This window comes from Peromyscus eremicus, chromosome X (genome assembly GCF_949786415.1).
Source record: "Peromyscus eremicus chromosome X, PerEre_H2_v1, whole genome shotgun sequence".
Classification (NCBI taxonomy): domain Eukaryota; kingdom Metazoa; phylum Chordata; class Mammalia; order Rodentia; family Cricetidae; genus Peromyscus; species Peromyscus eremicus.
The window spans coordinates 92613560-92634154 of NC_081439.1; the positions used below are offsets into that span (position 1 = coordinate 92613560).

The 20595-nt window shown below is 35.3% G+C and overlaps 1 protein-coding gene across 4 annotated transcripts in view; it reads left to right on the forward strand.

Moving 5' to 3' along the window:
- The window catches only part of Rtl4 (retrotransposon Gag like 4), a 348500-nt gene that overhangs the window by 315689 nt on the left and 12216 nt on the right, over positions 1–20595 (forward strand). Inside the window, exon 1 of one of the 4 annotated variants that reach the window (XM_059251276.1) lies at positions 8676–8826. The exons of the other annotated variants lie outside the window; for them this stretch is intronic. The gene's annotated coding sequence lies outside the window, so the exon portion shown is untranslated. Of the gene's footprint in view, positions 1–8675; positions 8827–20595 lie in introns of those variants that run through there. 4 annotated transcript variants of the gene reach the window in all.

Here is a 20595-nt window from a genome sequence, read left to right on the forward strand (position 1 = left end):
GGACTAGAACTCAGTTTGCCAAAGGACTTATCAACAGCCATTCTATTTCACAATATGAGGCCATGAGGAAAAAAATGTAACTTACATAAAACTCTAAAATATGATGGACAGTTTTTTTAAATAAATGCAACAGATTAGTAATCCAGAATTAATACTGTAAAGTTTAAATAAAGAGTTATTCTCTCCACATACTATTGAACTTTTTCATTGTTGACTGTGAAAGAAGATATAGTTAACATTTTATAGATGAAAACCCTGAGGCTTTGAGAGGTAAAGTTGTTTGCCCAAAATGATAGAGCAATATCAAAGGAAGACAACAGGATCCTGAGTCAACGAGCTGAAAGGATATTCCTCCACATTATAAACAACGTTCTTTACATCCTCATTTTTAGAAAACTATTCAAGAATGTAAAAATATGAACTTACAGTTGAATGTCCGAAGTAGTGAATTTTTTGACCCACAACATCCAACCCAAAATGTAAGTGACATATTGGATCCAAAGCAGCAGCTCTGTGCTAGAATTTATATTCTTTGTTTGGTTTGGTATATTTGTTGGGTTTGGTGTATTTACTTTCTGTTATGAACATTGTCAGCGGAGAATGGGTATTTGTGTGGAACTGAAGAGGAGAATGGAAAAACATCCCTAATGAGCTACCAAATAAACAAGTTAGATCAAGAGGTCAAGACAGCACAGAATGGAGAGTTCAGTGATCAGTACGAAATTTCTAGAGTTTAATATTGTTGGTTCAATGCAATATGAACCTCATCTAGAGGTAACAGGATCTTATTATGAAAGTTCAAAATTTCCCTCTTTTGTTATTTATTTTTTAAAATACAGGGTTCCAGGCAAACAAGACTAGCCTCAGACTTACTATACAGCCAAGCATGACCTTGAACATCTTTCTTTTAAAAAAATCCCCTTTTATTAAACATATATTCTTTTCTCATGCAGTATAATCAGAATTTCTCAATAAAATGTATCAATCCATTATTCAAGGCAGCTCAACTCAGCTGACTTTTCTTTAAATTGCCTTTTTATCTGATCATTTTGCATTGGCTCCCTGAAAATACTTAGACTACCACTGCCCTTCCCTATTCCCGAGTCCATGGAAGACATTACCAATTGATTTCAGGATTTTCTTTGATGTTTGGAATCAGTTTTGGAGTTAATTAATGTAGTAGTGCAGATATATTTATAAACTGAGGTATAATGAACATCAGAGACCACAAACTCTAGTAGCAAGTACATCTTTAGTAATCTAATGTTACTCAGCTACAGAGATTTCCATCCCTAATTTAACCTTCCATTGATGGTCTGGCTAACCCCAACCTACCAAAAATACATTTTTCCTCGTTAACAGAAAATAAAGAAGGTATAAAGCATAAAATACCTTTAAGGAGACCTCAGATCAAGATTGGTCCTACATGCTAACTTGTTGTTCATAAAAGGTCTTAGGAATATGGTGTTGAATATAACCTCCTAAGACTTTAGATTTTGTTTATAAAATACTCATTTTAATTTCAGTCCCCTGCTGTGGAATGATGAACTGAATGAACTAAAAAACATTGTACTGTGGTTAAGGGGACGTATGTTTTTTTCTGTCTGTACCCTTGTTCCTATTAATGTTCTCGGAGTTTCATCTTCCTATGTGTATCATATAGTAATACCTATATTAGCTATAAGTGATTTGTTGAGGACATTTTAAATTATTCACTTGTTTGATTAATCTTTTATCACTATTATTTAATAATAATAAATAATACACTGCTGAGTAAAATTACATTTGACAAAAGTGTTATTCAGAATAGGTGATTATAGGCAAGCTTTTCTGTTGCTTTATTTTGCTGTTGGAGAGGGTATCTGATTTTATCTTGAAAACTTTGCAAATAACAAAAGAATGGATTGGTTCACTCTTCATCATGTGTCTGGTAGTCCAATCATAGAATAGCTGACTGGGCTTGATTATTGGATTTTAGTCTTACATGCATGAAAGCATAACAATTTGTTGAATATCCCTAAGTCTTTAATCCTGAATTCAGTCGAAGAAGAGTGTCTTAAAATTAACAAAGTGTTTAAACTCTGTGTCAAGTGGTTTTCAAATTATAACCTTCATTTTCATAGAGTTCCACATATATTCTCAAGGGATTCCTTAATTTTTTCTTTGTTTTTTCAAGACAGGGTTTCTCTGTGTAACAGCCCTGGATGTTCTGGAACTCACTATGTAGTCCAGGCTAGACTCAAACTCTCAAACACAAAGAGATCCACCTGCCTCTGCCTCCCTGAGTGCTGGGATTAAAGGTGTGCACCACCACTGCCTGGCTAGGATTCCTTATTTTAAAAAAAATCTTGATATGAATGAATGAAGTGAAGCAATAAATTGAAAAAGCACATGGCTTACATTTTTTTTGCTTCATATTGCTCTTTCATTTAAGCCAGTACAGATATTAATTGACTTCCTGCCCAAGTTCTGGTACACTGCTTATTTATTATCTCACTTTTGTAAAATCCCCAATGCCACATCATGGCCTTGAGTTATATTGGTTCAATTTTCCATACTTCTCTGCACAGGTCCTTCTTCCAAATCTGAATGCTTAGTATCTATTGTTATAACCAATTGTTAGTTTATCCAGTGCCTTGGATAATTTTACAAGATTCCCCTCATGGATAAATGAGAATCTGTCATAAAAATGCAAAAGGAATTATGTATCAAGTTGGGACTCCTTATTTGTAGATTTCTTATAAATGAAAATATATAAATTTTCTCAAGTCCAGTTATAACAATGCTAAGACACACTGTGGAGTGTGTTGATGCAGTATCATTAATAAATACACTGTTGGCAAGGTAACAAATAGCATGATCTCTATTAATATCTGTGGGGATCTGTGGCTTTAACAGGATTATTTCCATTTAGGCATTTTCCTTGATCTGTCTACACATAGTCTGATTTACCTTTCGACCTCAAGTTATAGAAAAGTTCATAGACGTTGCAAAATCCTCATTGAAAACATAAAGGTTGCTTTTCATTGTGTGAAGAGGTTGCAAATAAATCTTTTGGCAGCTGCCACATGTGGGGTAGTGGCTAATGAACTTTTTGGATCCATGCCCAGGATGTGAATCTTCCATGTACACAGTTTTACTAAGATTGCAACCAGTCTGAAACAGGGTGAGTAGCAATTTAATCAAATGTCCCCATGTGAGAAGCAAGTTAAAAGCACTAATGTCATTATGCTCACCTAGAAACAGGCTTTCAACTGCTTTGGTTTTGTTTTCTCCTAGCACATTAAGCAATTAGGCAGAAAAAAATAAGATGACATTAAATATATATATTCACTGTTTTTAAAAAATAATATATTTTATGTAATATGGATGTTTTAATTTTTTTGAGACATATAATTATACATGTGGATGGGATACAACATGGAATCATCAAATTAGGGTAACTTGTACTTCTTATCACTTTTGTTAGGAATCTCCAAATTTCTTTCCTGTAGTTCTATAAAATATAAAATAAATTGCTGTAAACTCTAGTTATCTTAATATTCTGTGAATCACTGGAACTTGTTCCTTCCAACTGAATTTTATCACCTATTAATCAACTTCTATCTTTGTTCGCCCACCTGCTTCCTCTCCCAGCCTCTGATAATCACTGTATTCTCACCCACAGGATGAACCTTTTCAGCTTCCCTGTGAAGGAAAACATGCAGTATTTGTGTCCTTGTACCCACTCAGTTTTCTATGCCAGGGTATCCTCCAGTTCTGTACTTTTTACCAAAACAACAAGATTTCCTTTGTTTTTCATGGCTCTATCCTTCTTCCCCCAATATACATGTCTAGTGATTCAATTAGAATGGAATGATACTCACTGCTGCAATGAACACGGTATGTAGGTAGATGTTTCTTCACCATGCTTCTCTTACTCTTTCGGATATATACTCAGAAGTAGGGCAACTGCTGAAGCAGTAATTCTATGTTTGTTGGTTTCTCCAGTGCTGAAGATCCAGCCTGTGGCTACACAGTTAGGCAAGCACTCCCCCACTGAGCTACACCTCCAGCTCCTGTTTGATTTGAATACTTTGTCCATTTTGTACAATCATTGTGCACTTTTCATTTTGGCTGAACTAGTTCTCATTTCTCTGCACCATTACTAACTTTTGTTAATTTTTACCCTTTTGGCAGTAACTATTCTAAATGTGAAGTGATATCTGATCATGTTCTTTAAATCTGGATTTACCTAGTGATCACTTTAGTTTTCAAAATAGTTTGAGGTTTATAACAGAACTGATCAAGAAGTACAGGGCCTACCTATATCCACTCTCTCCAGGTACATCCTCCACTATTATCATCCCCTGTTGAAGGAGCATATTTGTTGTGATCATTAGACTTACATCATCATCATCACCCTCCTAATTTTCAATAAGCTTCATTCCTGGTATTGAACACTATATGGGTTTTGATGAATTCGTAATGACATATGTATCAGTGTAATATTTAATTTATCATAGACTACTTTCATTGTCCCCAAAATCCTGTCGTCTATCTTTTCATTCAATTCCCCCTGTCCCATTCCCTGACAACCATCAATATTTTTATTGTTGCCTCAGATTTCCCTTTTCTAGAATGTATCTAGTTGGAAACATGCAATATGTAGAATTTTTCAAATTTCTTCTTTCACTATATACAAGTCTCCTTCATGTCTCTTAATGGCTTAATAGGTCATTTCTTTGAGTCCTGAATTACGTTACAGTATCTGGATATATCAGTCAATTAATGTAATTATCTACTAGAGAGCATATTGATTGTCTCTAAGTCTGTGAAATTATGAATAAAACTTTCTAAAAATGCATGTGCATGTTTTTGTATAGACAGAATTTTAATTTCCCCAGAGAAATACCAAAGAAGACAGTTCTTAGCTCATATAGTAAAAGGATGTTGAGCTTTATTTTAAAGAAAGAAACTGCCAAACTGTCTTCAAAAGTGGCTCTGTTGTGCGTTCTCATCCACAATGAACAATTGAGTTGCTGTTGGTCTGTTCCATAGCCAGCATTCTGCATTTCCAGTCATCTTTGTTCAGCTCTTTAAGACAGCATTCAGGAATATCTCAATGTTGTTTTCATATGCAATTCCCTAAGAAATTATATATACAATTCCTTTCTCCTTTCCTATTGTATTATATTTTATGTGAATATTTCTTTTTAAATGATTTCTGTTTGTTTTAGTTTGTAGCTAGTACTTTTGTGAATCAAAGTCCATTTCAAGTTGCACTGAAGTATAACTTTAGTGCTTTATAATAAGAAAATATTATATTGTAATTATCCCATGTAGAAGAATTTCTAAATGGTCTTATTAAATAAAAAGCATGGAGCCAAATATAGAGGTGAAAGCCTTAGAGATCAGGGAAATTGTTATAGCCACCAACCTTACCTCTCCAGCTCTGCATCTACCAAAAGTGAGTTACTTCCTGTCTACCCACATCTTTATTGCCTTGCTGTTCTGCCCTCTCATTGGCTCTTAACCCAGCTACCTCACTTCCTTGTCACTGTCTGTCTGTCTGTACAGAGCTCCAGGTCTCTATGGTTGGTACTGGGATTAAAGGCATGTGTTACCACGCTTGGCTCTGTTCCCTAGTGTGACCTTCAACACACAGAGACCCTGCCTGCCAAGTGATCGCATTAAGGGTGTGCGCTACCATTGCCTGACTTTTGTGTTTACTTAATGGCTTGCTAGTTCCCCGATCTCCAGGGAAGCTTTATTTATTAACATACAAATAAAATATCACCACAATCCCAATTGCTCCTTCCCATTCTTTCCATCATAGTTTTCATGCAAATGCACCTAAGTAAATACATGTATATAAGAAATTAAGTAAAAATTTTACCTTGCTTTATCACCACTCATTCCTTCTGACTAATTCTATTATCCTTTGAAATATTTATTGCCAAGCATGTCTACTGATAATATATTTTGTCATGTTCTCCTTCAGCTTAGAAAGATGCTTTTGTAGGGACTGCATTCTAGATTAGTGGAATTTTTCTCTTAACACTAAATATTTTATTCCATATCTTCTTGCTAGCATATTTTGTAAAAATAAATATTATGACTCTTACCTTTGCCATTGTATGAGTATGAATTGCCCCTCTCATTTAAAAATATTACGTATCTAATTTTCTGAAGTTAGAAAATAATATTACGTGCTATGTAGCTGGAGAGTTTCTCTCCAGCTCCCATGAACACCCAGCAGTCCCTCAGCCCACTTATAAAATAAACACACAGAAGCTTATATTACTTAAACTGTTTGGCCTAATGCCTCAGGATTCTAGCTAGCTGTTCTTATATCTTAAATTAATCCATATCTATTAGTCTATAAGTTGTCACGTGGCTCATGGCTTACCGGTACCTTACATATCGCTTGTCATGGTGGCGGCTGGTAGTATCTCTCTGCCTCAGGCTTCCACTTCCCACACCTCTCCTCTCTCTTTGTCCCGCTTATATTTCCTGTCTGGCTACTGGCCAATCAGTGTTTTATTTATCAATCAGTCATCCACAGCACTGCTATCAGAAAATTGTTTTAATTTTGGAGGGAGGATTTTTTCCTCCTTGATGATCCTTATGATTACCAGACCTTTATTTAATACCTGACATTAATTTAGAGAAAAATTCCCCATTGTTATTATTTATGTTTATTCCTACTCATCCTTCCATTTTATGTGTAGTTCTTGCATTGTCTGTTCTGAGTTCTTATATTAATTTTTCTTTATTCTTGATAATTCCATACAAGGACACAATGAAACATGATCATATCCACCCTCATTTTCCCCTGTTCAGTTTCCTCTAACATGTCCCCCACCCAACTTCATATCTTCATCTTACTATTATTTTTGATAACCCAGTACGTCCAATGAGTGGTGCCTATATGTATGGAACCATCCACTGAAACAAAGGAAATCTGCTGATTCGTTTTCCTCTTTGTTTTATAATTTGGGAGTTTTCTATTGTCATATGAACAAGCTCATTGACTTCTTCTGCAATCTTGCCTAGTGTATTCATTAGCCTAACAGAGATATTCTTCATCAAGGATGCAGTGTATTTTTCAATGATTTTTTGTTTTTGACATAAAATAGTATATATGTGTGGGTGTGTGTATAAACAATACATATACTTCTCCTTAACTTATTCTTTCTGACATATACTATATATGTAGTGATATAGAACATGATATTTGAATGTGTCTATAAAATATATAAAAACCTGTTATTGTTTGTTTTTGCCCTTTTGTGGGGCCCACCACTCAATTCCCAAATAAACATTTTCTATATCTTTCTATTAGGGCACTGGAGCTTTTTGCCTACTAGCTATTTTCATATATTAAATTAGTTGTTATCAACCCTAATTAGGTCAATGTGCCACCAAACATTAGCAGTTAAGTGTCCCATTCGACTGCACCACTCTACCTGTTAGGCGTCTTATCTCCATCTTCCTGTCTGAAAACTCTTCTCACATTCTCATAGCCACTGTTTTATTTTCTAGCTGGATCAACTTACTCAGTTTACCCACTGACATGTATTTGAACATGAGTTACATTGTTGTCCTGTTTACATGACCCATATGTTCTTGTTGTCATATGTCTCCTTTTCCAATAAAGTCTTCGGTCTATTTATCACAGTTTCTTTTGTTTTGATTTTCAATTTTTAAAGATTTTTTCATTAATGATCATTTTATAGTTTTCTATAAGTAATAGATATAAATCATAAAATATTATTCTAGATTCACTTTTGTTGCTATGATAAAAAATACTCTAACAAGAATCAACCTAGGATATAAATTATTTATTGTAACTCACAATTCCAGGTCCATCATAACAGGGAGGTCAAGGCAGGAACCTGAAGCAGCTAACATGTCACATGCATAAACAGGAGCAGAATTTTATTCCATTTAGGCTTTTTTTCTGACTGTTTCTGATTGTTTGGGACTTTCACGTTGCCTTTCTTGTTTTTTATTCTGCTTTGCACATGTATTCTGAAAGGGAAACAAAATCAGCTGAAACAGACAGCCCTTTTCTCTTTTTTTTTTATGGTTTTTCAAGACAGGCTTCGCTGTGTAGTTTTGGTGCCTGTCCTGGATCTCGCTCTGTAGACCAAGCTGGCCTCAAACTCACAGAGATCCACCTGGCTCTGCCTCTGGAGTGCTGGGATTAAAGGCGTGCACCACCACCACCTGGTGACTGCCCTTTTCTAATGTACCGATAAGGTATGAGGGGAGAAGAGGCATTCCGTAGTTTAGTAAGTCATCCCCAGTTTTTGGTAAGCATGTACCTATGGCAAGTGCTTCTCAAGTTTTTGTGTGCAAAAGAATAACTGGTAAGGGCTGCATTTGTATTTCTCTCTTCTTTTCCATTAAACATCTGGGGGGACTACAATGGGATCTTTACAGAGAAGTCTGGAGAGGACTGGGTTTCTGAATGTCCAATAGCCCAGGAAGGTTAAGTGCTGATAAAAATCTACTGAATTAGGTTTTGATTAAATATTTTCTTCCCAGGGCATGCCTTGTTAAGAAGAACAGAACGCTCTGCTGGATTTCATAATGGTTACTTTCCCCCTCCACATTCTGATAACAGCAGAGCATTTTTTTCTTTGATCTTCACTGTGAGATCCTGGAGGCGTTGCTGGAGTGAAACTCACAAAAGGCTGTAAGCATGCTTATACTGAATGTCCCCTAAGTTCTTAACTCGTACTTATCCACTGTGACCCTCAGATAACTTATGAACTGGAACTCAAACTTTACTACCTTCCCATTGGCTCTTGTGGAAGCTCGTGAGTTTCTCCTCTGGTAAGTTAGCTGGAATTCTCTCTAGCTGCCTGTCAGACAGATCATTTAATTGAAGACTCAGAGGTTTGCTCGCTCTGGACCTTAATGCTCTGCTCTATTTTAAGAGCAGCTCTGGTTTTTCCATTTTGCTCAGGTGTGTACTTGCTTTGGGGATTGAGCAGCTGCTTTTAAGCTTGTTGCATGAGGACTATAAGCAGAAGTTAAGTTTAGAATTTGAGAAACTTATTTATTGTCTGCTGGGCACTCTGTCATTACCATGAGTCACCTTATTTTTAGCACAGGGGGAGGGGGAAAACAGATATATCTCAGGATGGTCTCTAACATTCTATTTCATGACTTGGAAGTAAAACATGGCTAGGATTCCTAAGTGTTAGGATTGTTGGCTATAGCATCATGTCCAGAACCATGATTCCTTTTTGCACCAGCTACAATATTCTTAAGCCATCACATCATCATCATCACCATTACCTAGCATCCCTCTATACTCACAATCCTTTGCACATTTTTGTCATATTCAGAAATTATTCAGATTGATTGTTAGCTCTGCACACAGTCATTTTTCAAAAGGAGAAAACTCAGTATTTATGAAGTGTCTTTGAGTGCTACAACTTTTGTATAGTTACTATTCTTCTTAAGAGTTTTCATGAAATAGCATTACTGTCTTCATTGTAGGAAAATGTAATTTCAAAATAGCATGAAGGAAGTGAATAGTGATTGTTAACAACTCCCGTGCCCTCATGACCAATAATTGGCTTCTTTTGTTTTTGAGCTCATTTTTGGTATGAGACAGGGAGCTAGAATGGAAGTTGGAGGTTCAGAGGGTGTCCATGGGAGAGAAGAAGGGCTGGCACCTTCAAATACTGAGATTGTTTTTGATACATACCTTGAGAACCATTAACAAGGCATATACAAAGATTAAAAATTATTTCTTTAAACATTTCCCCCTAAGGGTAATTCATTAGGTTATTAAATCTAAACACGCATGCTCTGTTTCTCTCTTTTGTCCATTTATCAGATGACCATGTTCAAATATTTGATTACTTTGCATATTTTTTATTATAAGCATTGTACCAGAGGTTTCTTATCCTTTTTAATGAATTTTATTCAATATCCTCTTTATGAAAACTAGAGATGTTTAATAATAAAACAGAAAAAATGGAATAGAATGAATTGGAAGAGGCATAGATATTTGAGGGCATAAATTTCTCAGCCTACTCCTCACTATCAAAACCAATCTCAGTATTTGAAGGTGCCAGCCCTTCTTCTCTCCCATGGACACGGGAGCTCAAGCCTAAACCCTGTTACTTTAGAGAAATCAGTAGGGCTCATAAAATTACCAGTCTTCTCAGGAACACAAGACAGTGTTTCTGAAAGCAAATATGATTTGTTATTCTAGTCTACATGTGTATTTGTATAAATCAATAGGCTATCTGGAGTAACCAGAAAATTCCTTGGCAACCTTTAATAAAACTTTTTCTCTGGTTTTAAGAGGTGACAGACAGTATTTAGTTTAAATTGTGAGATTTCTTGCACAAGTTTCTACTACTTCTCTAGGCCCCTAAAGCTGGCAGACACGGCCAGTCCTGCTGTTTTGTGTAACTTTCAGCCTTCCCCTTTGGTCGGCTTGACCCAACATTAGGCATTTCCTCATGTCTCAGACAGAGGCAGCAATAAACAAAGAAGCTCATAGACAGACACAGGGTAGCTTATTAGCTATAAAATACAGGGTTGCCATTTAGGACATTTGACCTCCCTGGTGGATTCCTTTGCCTTTATCATCTATAAATAGAGATTAATCTCTGTCTTTCACATATTAATTGTAGTATATGGAAATGATAAACAAGTTTCACAGGAAAATTTCCAAATTTACTAAATCCACTGCCTTAGTTACTATTTCACAGCTGTGAAGAGATACCATGACTAAGAAAATTCTTATAAAAGATAACCTTTAATTGGGAGTTTGCTTATAGTTTTGGATGGTTACTCCATCATCATCCTGGTGGGAAGTAGAAGGATATGATCCTTGAGAAGTAGCTAAGGACTTTATATCCTGATCTGAATGCAGCAGTCAGAAGGAAAAACTGGGCCTGGACTGGGCTTTTGAAACCTCAAAATCTACCACAGTGGCACACTATTATAATCAATCCACATGAGTCTATTAAATGGGTAACAAAATTTATAAAAGTATAAATTGAGGAAATATTCTCACGAATACAAAATGGAGTAGACTGCCGAAGCTGTCCTCTGATCTGACAGGGAGTGAATCCACCTCACAGGCAGGAGCCGGGAGAAGGGGCATGTGACTATTCTCCAACTCCTTATAAGTGGTCACATACAATGGCAGGAAGCACCACCTCCTTTGGGCCATATACTCTAAGATCATGGGCAGAGCAAATACTACTACATTTTGCCTTTTTGTCTGAATAAGAAGATTCTAATGTTAATGCAAACTATATACAATAAGAATAATTATCAAGCATTGTCCATGAAAAACAAAGGGTAATAACATAAACAAAAATGGAACTACAACCAACAAGAATAACATCAAACAAGAAAGACATGCTAAATGTCCAGAAATGTCCAGAACATGGGTAAATGGCAAATTACTGAGATTACTCCAGTAGCTGTCCTGTCTTGAAGACTCTAACTCTAGTACTAATATGTTCTAGCTAAGATATGAAAAGATTGTAATTGTAACTATTTAGTCTTCAACTCTACCGAAGACCTGAGAAGGAGCATAATAATACCTGAGAAAATGGAAAATGCAAGCAAGCAATTTCTGAAATTCTTGTGAGAATAGACAGATACAGCTGACAGCCTAGACAGTCACCTAAAATTTTTCAGCATCATTGGGGCATCCAGCTTGGCTACAAGCCTCGAATATCTGACAGACCGTTTTCAGAAGCAGGGATTTTGAAAGAGCATCTTACGCTGTCTTGGCAAGGTTCAATAGTCACTTTTCCTTGTGTCCCGCTTGTCCTGAAAGGACAGTGTTCACACAGTCAGCAGTTGAGGCAAGGAAGTTCTTTGCCCAGCAGGCCATTTTGTGCCAAGGTGAAGACAAACTTCCAAATGGAAATGTCATAGAAGCCCAACATTCTCTCAGGATCAGATCAATGCTGCCAGGAGTAATCACGTCTCACATCAACAGAATTCTAAGTTTTTAAAACATTTAAATACCATATTCTCTAGGTCTAGGAAATGTTTGATGATCACCTATCCATCTGACATATGTTTCTGTAAATCTGGATAACTTGACTAACATCACAATAGAAATGACAAGCATGGGTGACTATAATTCTGTAAGACTTATCTACCCAAATAACTTAAGGACTAAGGCTTCACATTAACAAGGTAAACAGTCTGTAAGCAGATGTACCATATAAGGACAATGACCTCAAAATTGTGACAATACACAAAATATCTTAAACAGAGGTAGAAATGTATAGTGCAATATGCAATATGACAATATCCTTAATATGTAATAAATATACAAAATATCCTAAACAGAGGTAGAAAATACATATAGTATGATAAATATAATATTATACTTGTATCAATATATGAAATATTTCAAACAGGAGTAGGAATATGTGTACAACAAATATAGTTTTGTATTTGTATCAATATATAAATTATCTTAATAAATAGTAATATAAGAAGAGTTTACATTTGTATCAGTATAGAAGAATCCATATCAGTGCAAATTATCTAAGGATGATATTTTATTGAATTAGTTTACTAGTAAATACAATAATCTACCTTAGTATTCTATTCCTATACATTTTCTTTTCTAAAGGAGAATACTGTGTCCAAATTTTATTGTTCTACCCCCAACCCTATAACCATTCATCCATAACCCTGAGAAATATGAAAACGTTGGGAGAGGGGTGTGATTTTCTTAGAATTATTTCCTGCTCTTTAGGGGGTGATGGTATCTCTGTGGGACCTGTAAGAAAGCTTAAATAGTTAGGTCTCAATAGGGCTAGCCATAGAGTCTGTAGCCAGTCTCAGTAATGGATAAGATTTCTGATATTCTGGCTAGAAGTGTATTATGATGGACCATCTCATCTTAGAACTGTCCTGAAGAGTTTTCAGTCCAAAACTGATCACTGAGTAATGTTCTTAGGTACGATGGCATCTTTCCGGACCGAGCAGAGTCATTGTTGTGGGGCCCCATCTTCTTCCTGGAAAATTGATATTGTTATTGGGAAGACTTATTTTCAATGGGAAAACTTGAACATTATTAATATCAAACCAGAAAGTTTAGATTTAAAGATGGCATGACATGTAAGAAAGGATTCTGAGAAATCAAGAATAAACATGGAGAGAAACAGAATTTTGATAACAATGGTCCTCAGATTATTGGTTTTCTTCTGTCTTACACCAATTGGCTCTTCTGATATGAAACAGAATCTCTTAATTTTTTTCTTTTAACAACATACTTGGGTTTAGAGGAGGAGAGAGCCACATTCCAACTCCAAAGCCAGCTTGATTTATAATTGAATCGGGACCACAATTATTCTAGAGTTAAATAGATATTGATGTTAGGCAGCGAGATATTGCCTTTTAGAGTATATTGATATTAATAGGTTCTTTCCTTCTGCTGTAGATGTCTTGGTGTCCAAGACCTTATGATTTCTTGAAGATAGGTATTCCTATTATCCTGTAAAGACAAAAAACAGAACCCTGCCCTGACCCTTGTTTGTTGAGTTTTCATTACAACTTGTAGAATTGTCACATTGGTGGATGAACTATTACTTCTCCTTATCAAGGGTTTTTTCCTGTTCAAAGTGAATTTTTATTAATTTTTTTGGTATCCATAGCTTTTCTTATCCTTCAGAAACAAAAAGCAAAACCACTTCCCCAACGTAGGATGTATCTTGGTTTCCATTCCAAGGTTAACACATCTTTGAAGTAAATCGGTTGCTTTAGCTCAGAAGTTTTTTCTGTTGTCTAATGTCTCTCCACAGCTGTTGTCCCTTTCTCAGCATTGAGAAAATTCAAGGTTAATAAAGCATTATGTAATCTATTTCTAGGAGTCATTGTTACCTGTTGCTGTCTGTTTAGCATGTCCTTTAAAGTTCGATTGGATCTTTCTATGACAGGCCTGTGAGATTGTGTAGTATACTTGGAACATGCTTTATATTGTAATAAGCAAAAAGCTGTCTCATTTTATTTAAGACATATGCTGGAGCATTGTCAGTCTTAATTTTTACAGGTATTCCCATGATGAACATAATTTCTAATAGGTGTGTAATCAAAAAGTCCACCTTTTCAGAACTCATAGGAGTTGCCCATTGAAATCCTGAATAGGTGTCACATCCATATGCCAAATTTCATTTCTTTGTATACCTTTTGGGTTGCTTCCTGCAGCTAATGGAGTTTGGTTATAGAAGGAACATGTAGGACATTTTTTTTTTACAATTTCCTTGGCCTGTTGCCAAGTGATGGAGAAATCCTTCTTCAGACTCTTGCTATTTACATGGTATTTCTTACGAAATTCTGAGGCTTCTAGCATATTACCTATTAATAACTGATCACTCTCATCATTACTTTGTGCTAGAGGACCTGGCAGACCCGTATGGGATCTGATGTATGTTATATATATAGGATGTTCCTTATTTCTGATAATTTCCTGTAATTGTATAAATACTGAAGTTAATTCTATATTATCAGGAATAAATTTAGCAGTTTCAATATGTAAAACAACTCTCTCTGCATATTGAGAGTCAGTAACTATATTGAGAGATTCTGTAAAGTCCATCAGTACCATAAGAATGGCATACAGTTCTGCCTTTTGTGTAGAATTGTACTGGCTTTGAACCACTTTACTTAAATCTCCTGATTTATATCCTGCCTTTCCTGATTAATTTACATCAGTATAGATTGTGGGGACTCCAGAGATTGGTTTTTGCCATACAATGTGAGGAAGGACCCATTCAATTCTCTTTATGAATTCTAGTCTCTTGCTTTTGGGATAACAGTTGTTAATCTCTCCCAAAAAGTTACTGCAGGCTCTTTGCCAGTATTCATTATCTTTCAATAATGAGGAAATGTACTTATTAGTTAAAGGTACTACAATTTCTGCTGGGTCCATTCCTGTCAACTGATAAAGTCTTAATTTTCCTTTTAAAATCAAATCAGATATCTTTTCTACATAAGTCCTTAACTTCTTACTCAGTTTACATGGTAGCAATATCCATTCCAATATAATATTTTCCCTCTGCATCAAAATCCCTGTGGGGGAGTGTCTGGAGGGGAGTATGACCAGAATGCAGTTAAGTTTCAGATTCACAGGATCCACATATACTTCTCATATTTTCTTTTCTACTAGAGCTACTTCCTTCTCAGCTTCAGCTGATAATTCTCTTGGACTATTTAAGTCCTTGTCCCTTTTTAGGGTATTAGCCAAATTTACTAGTCCATATTTAGGTATTCCAATGATAGACTGTAAGTTGGAAATGCTTCCTAACAATTTTTGAAAATCATTAAGAGTCGTCAATTGATCTCTCCTGACTTGTACCTTCTGGGGTCTAATTTTTTGTAGCTCTATCTTATATCCTAAGTAATTAATAGAATTTCCTCTCTGTATTTTTTTAAAGATTTGTTTATTTATTATGTATACAGAAGAGGGCACCAGATCTCATTACAGATGGTTGTCAGCCACCATGTGGGTGCTGGGAATTGAACTCAGGACCTCTGGAAGAGCAGTCGGTGCTCTTAACCTCTGAGCCATCTCTCCAGCCCCCTCTTTGTATTTTTTTTCAGAAGCAATTTGTAGTCCTCAGCGAGGCAAAACTTTTACTTCTTCAAACATGTTTTCATTGTTTGTGTATTAGTGATGGGCATTGAACCCTTGGCATTATTCCTGCTAAGCACATGATCTACCACTCAGTTAAATTCCAGACTCAGATACTGGTTTTTGAACTGTTACAAATAAAATCTTAATGGGTTTTAATTGATTAACCCCACATCTTTGCCACTAATCAGGTATACTATATGAGAAAATGAAACACAATTTTGCTGTAGGAACAATTTATATTAATTGTGAGATCATGGTTTATTTTCAGTATTCCTTTGTCTTCTTCAGTAATGACAATACCTGTATAAGTCACTAAAAATCACAATTTCTACCACTGTTAAATATAGAATCTTTAGGGTTTATAATTGGATGACAAAAATTAGGTATAATATTTATTTTCTTTAGAATTAGTAAGACTCCATCAGTGTTTCATGGTCTTTATTGTCTTCCTGTAATGACATAAAACAAGTGGATTTCTTGTTTTGAGATGATATATGAGCTAGATAATTTTTCTTTTTGTCACTTTTTAATGTCAGTTCTTGTAGAAAGTACATTTGAAGATGAAAATGATTGATTGAACATTGTATGAGACCCATAACTTTGTATGATAACTTTAAAAATAAAATGAGTCACTTGAGCAAAAGAAAGAATGGAAGATAGATGAACACAAGTGGCCTGTATATCCTGCCACTATCAATGACAAATGCACTTGAGGACACCTAGTACAATACATTGCCTCTACTTTAACTGAAACTCATTTGATGGTTGGTGCGGTTAACCATCCCTAGGATGCTGATTCCATGTTTTGTTTCTTGGATAATACAGGTTTATCTACAGACCAAAATGGACATTTTTTCATACTTTCATCTTGTTTTTTCTTGAATTACTTTTTTTTTCAATGAAAATAAGAGATGATGTGGCTTGGAAAAAAGTCACTCTGGAATAACTTTCAAGACTCCCTGAAGACTGAATCCCTAAGGTCTAGTGGCATGCTACAACCAGTTTCCTTTACAGTGACACTTCCTCACAGGAGTTAGAATGACTTGACGTCTGACAGACACTTAAAGTGTGAAGATGAATTAAAGCTCTAGCACTCCTGATGGGTCTATTTAAAAAAAGCTGTCAGTTGAAGTAAGCAGTATTCTAAAAACATACAGTACCATATCAAGGCTAGAGGGTGTGGGATAGAAAAAGCATTGGCAGATGGACAATTTTTGATAGGTCTTTGCAAATGTGAAAACCAAGCTGAGAAGGAGTTTGGAAGTCCTCATCTGTTGCCCTGCTTTGAAATACATATTTAGAAGCTTTGATTTCTTTCTCTTTGACTTTCCTCCAGTCTTCCATGATTACCTAGTTAGACTAGTTCATAAACTGCATGCTATGTCTAATGGGAGTTGTGACAGGCAGAGAATTCTAGACAAAAATATCTGTTGTTTTGTCTGCAAGTCCACCACCTGAGCTTTTTGTTTAGGAAACTTACTATAAGTCAGACAACTCAAAGAAAGAGAAACTCTTTATTTACTCTATGAAGAACAAGTAGTAGGGACTGGAGGGGAACCAAAGACAGAACAAAGTGCAGGGCGTATTAGGGAAATACCAGAAGTTATATTTAGCTATTACTTGTTTCGTATTCTCATAGAAATAGTTGGAGACATCCATGCAGTCCTCATTTAATGCCTGGTTTTGCTTTAAAATATTCCCATCTGCAATGACTGAAAGCTCCATTCTTATCAAAGATGTGCACAATAGTATTAGATAGTTCTCTGTAACATGAATTGCTAAACAGTCTTATTAATAGGAAACCCAGAGTCAGATATTGGGGCGAACGCTGAAAGATCAGAGAAGCAGAACAAGCTACAGCCAACTTAACCTTACCAACTCCTCAGCCTCCAGAGCAAGACTTCCTGTTTCCTCACGCCTTGTATACCTTTCTGTGTCTTGCCATATTACTTCCTGGGATTAAAGGTGTGTGTCTTTCCCAAGCAAAGACATGAGATCTCAAATCCTGGGATTAAAGGTGTGTGCCACCACTGCCTGGCTCTGTTCCTAGTGTGTCCTTATTCTCACAGAGATCCAAACAAATCTCTGCCTCCCAAGTGATAGGATTAAAGGGCTTGAGCCACCACTGCCTGACTTCTTTGTCTAATTTAGTGGCTGGCTCTGTCCTCTGGTCACCAGGTAAGTTTACTAGGGTATACAATATATTGGGTTACACAATATATCACCACAGTTCTCACTGGCAGAAAATCCATCTTGTAGAATTCTAAACCTTTTGCTTTGATTTATCCATGCTATTAATGTTTGTTGTTCACAGAATTGTTCATTTCTCCCCCACAAATGCTTTCTGGATATGTAAATATAGTTTGACTCATCCTTACTTCCCAGTATACCTTTTCTTATCATTCCTTACAGCATTTCATAAAAGATATAAAGACCTTTACACCCCATCCCTGTAAAACTAATTAATTTCATTTATTTATTTATTATTTCTTTTACTTTTGAGATTATGATATAATTATGTCATTTCCTCCTTCCCTTTTTTTGCCCTATAAACCCTCCCATATACCTTCTCCTTGTTTATTTCAAATTCATGGCCTCTTTTTCATTGAGTATTGTTAATTTCATGTATGTATGTATAAATATACATATATATTACTAAATATGTAAGCACAGCTTGTTCAGTCTGTAGATTAGATCTTATCTATAATCTTCCATTTCCCTATTCTCCATCTCTTTCTCTCTCTGTATATATACACATATATACATATGTAAATAAACATATATGTGGATACAGTATAAAATTTATAAAGGAGAATGAGAAAGGATAAATATTAGGTAATGAGGAAGGATTTAAATCCAGGTAGCGAACACATGATTCATGAAAGACGGTGTGAAGCTAATTATCCAGTTTTAACTCTGTAATTGACTTTCTGTTGTGGATAAATGCATAAAATATAATTAATATTTTTAGGTTTAAATAATACTAGGTTTAAATAAATATTTAAAGGTTTGAAAGCCAGTGTGAAGCTCTAGAACTTCTAATTGTATAGAAGATCATGTATAGACTTTGGGTCTGACTAATCTCACTGCATAAAATTTTTTATTTGGAAGGATTTTACAATACAGTTTTAATTATAAAAAAACAAAATAGATATAAAGGTAAATATTATAGAAAAAAACAATAGGAGAAGGTACAAGCAACTCCTGTCATTCAAAATTACCCATGACAACAGATACACATAAAATGTAAAATATAAAGGCTGAACATTTCAATGACAAGTATTGACAAGGTGTATTATAGTAATAATAATAAACTGCTGTTGAGAATGCAAAATGGTACAGGCACTCTAGGAAACAGTTTGTAGTTTCTTAAGTTAAACATTGATTTATCTCATAAACATCTTCTATGTATTTAATCAAAAGAAATGATTTTAATAAGCATTTCACTGTGCATACATATATCAAAATATCATGTTACACTTTAAATACACAGCATTCTTATTTGTCAAATGTACTTTAGTGAATTTGGAAACAAGAAGTTATATGTATGCTCCCAGAACTCTATGCAAATTTTCCTAGTGGCTTTATTTGTATTTCCTTGAAATGAAAAACATCTCAGAAACTCCATCAGTAACATGAAATAAAATGTGTTATATGCATTCCATGGAATAGTTTTGGCAAGTAAGGGGAATGAAATATTGAGACATGCCACAACATGGGTGAACCTTTGAAAACATAAATGAAAGAAACCAGACACAAAAAGCCACATATTGTATAATACAACTTATATTAAATGTTGAGAAAAGGTCAACCTATTAGAACCAAAAGTAAATTGGTGGTGGCTTAGAGCTAATGATGGGCAAACTAACTGAAAAATACCATGACTGAATCTGGGGTGATAGAAATCTTCTATACCTCATATGTGGTGGTGTTAAACAGATACATATATTTGCCAAAACCCATTAACTGAGGCTAGGCATGGTGCAGGCCTTTAATCCAAGCACTGTGAAGGCAAAGGCAGGTGGATCTCTATAGGTTCAAGGCCAGCCTGGTTCATAGTGAACTCCATGCCAGTTGGGGCTACATAGTGTGACCTTGTCTCCAAAAACAAAAACAAAATCATTAACTAAGCTTTTCATGTAAATCCATTTTATTTTTGTAAATTATATAGCCAATAAAACACATTTTAAGCCAGCTTTATACATAGAAAGTTAGATGTTATTTGGAATATGACTTATGAGAAAGAAAGTAGTAGTCATGGCCTTCCTTGAGTCTGGGGTTCCAAGTTTGCATTTTGAGCCCGTTATAAGGAAAGAGCATAAGTATAGCAACAGTGTTTTCTCACTTGTGGTGCATTTTAAGCAGGGAGCTATTTAATTCCTACCTATGGAGTGTCAGTCTCTGCAATATCTGTACGCAGAATGTGGCCTGTTTCCGGTCTTTGTGACAATATTCTTTCATTTACATTCCTTTTGCTTTAGCAAATTTCAATAAATATGAGGTGCATTTTATTTTTGATCAGCCTAGACCAGTTTCAGACCAGAGTTACTGGCCTTTAGAAGGGATAAGTTGTATTCCCAAAACTTACAGAAAGTTATGACCATTATTAGTTTATAGGTGAAGAATTTTGGCACAAATGAAGTCTAAAACACATGTAAATTCTCAGAGCTGTTACATGGTGTTGATGTCATTAAACTAGAATTGAAATCCAGATCAAATTCTAAAGCTTTTGCTAATTAGTAATCCTCATATCTTAAATATTAAAACAGTAGCTATCTCTTATTAAGTGGATGTTATAAAACAGATGCTAAGTTAAGCAGTTTATATGCATGATTTCCATTGTTCTGGAATGCTTGTGCTTCATGGGGGCTCATTACTGTTTCCTAGTGTCCAATATAGTGCCTGGCACAAAACAGGAATTCACTAAAGATTTATTAAATAAAATGATCAACCATCTGTGGTGG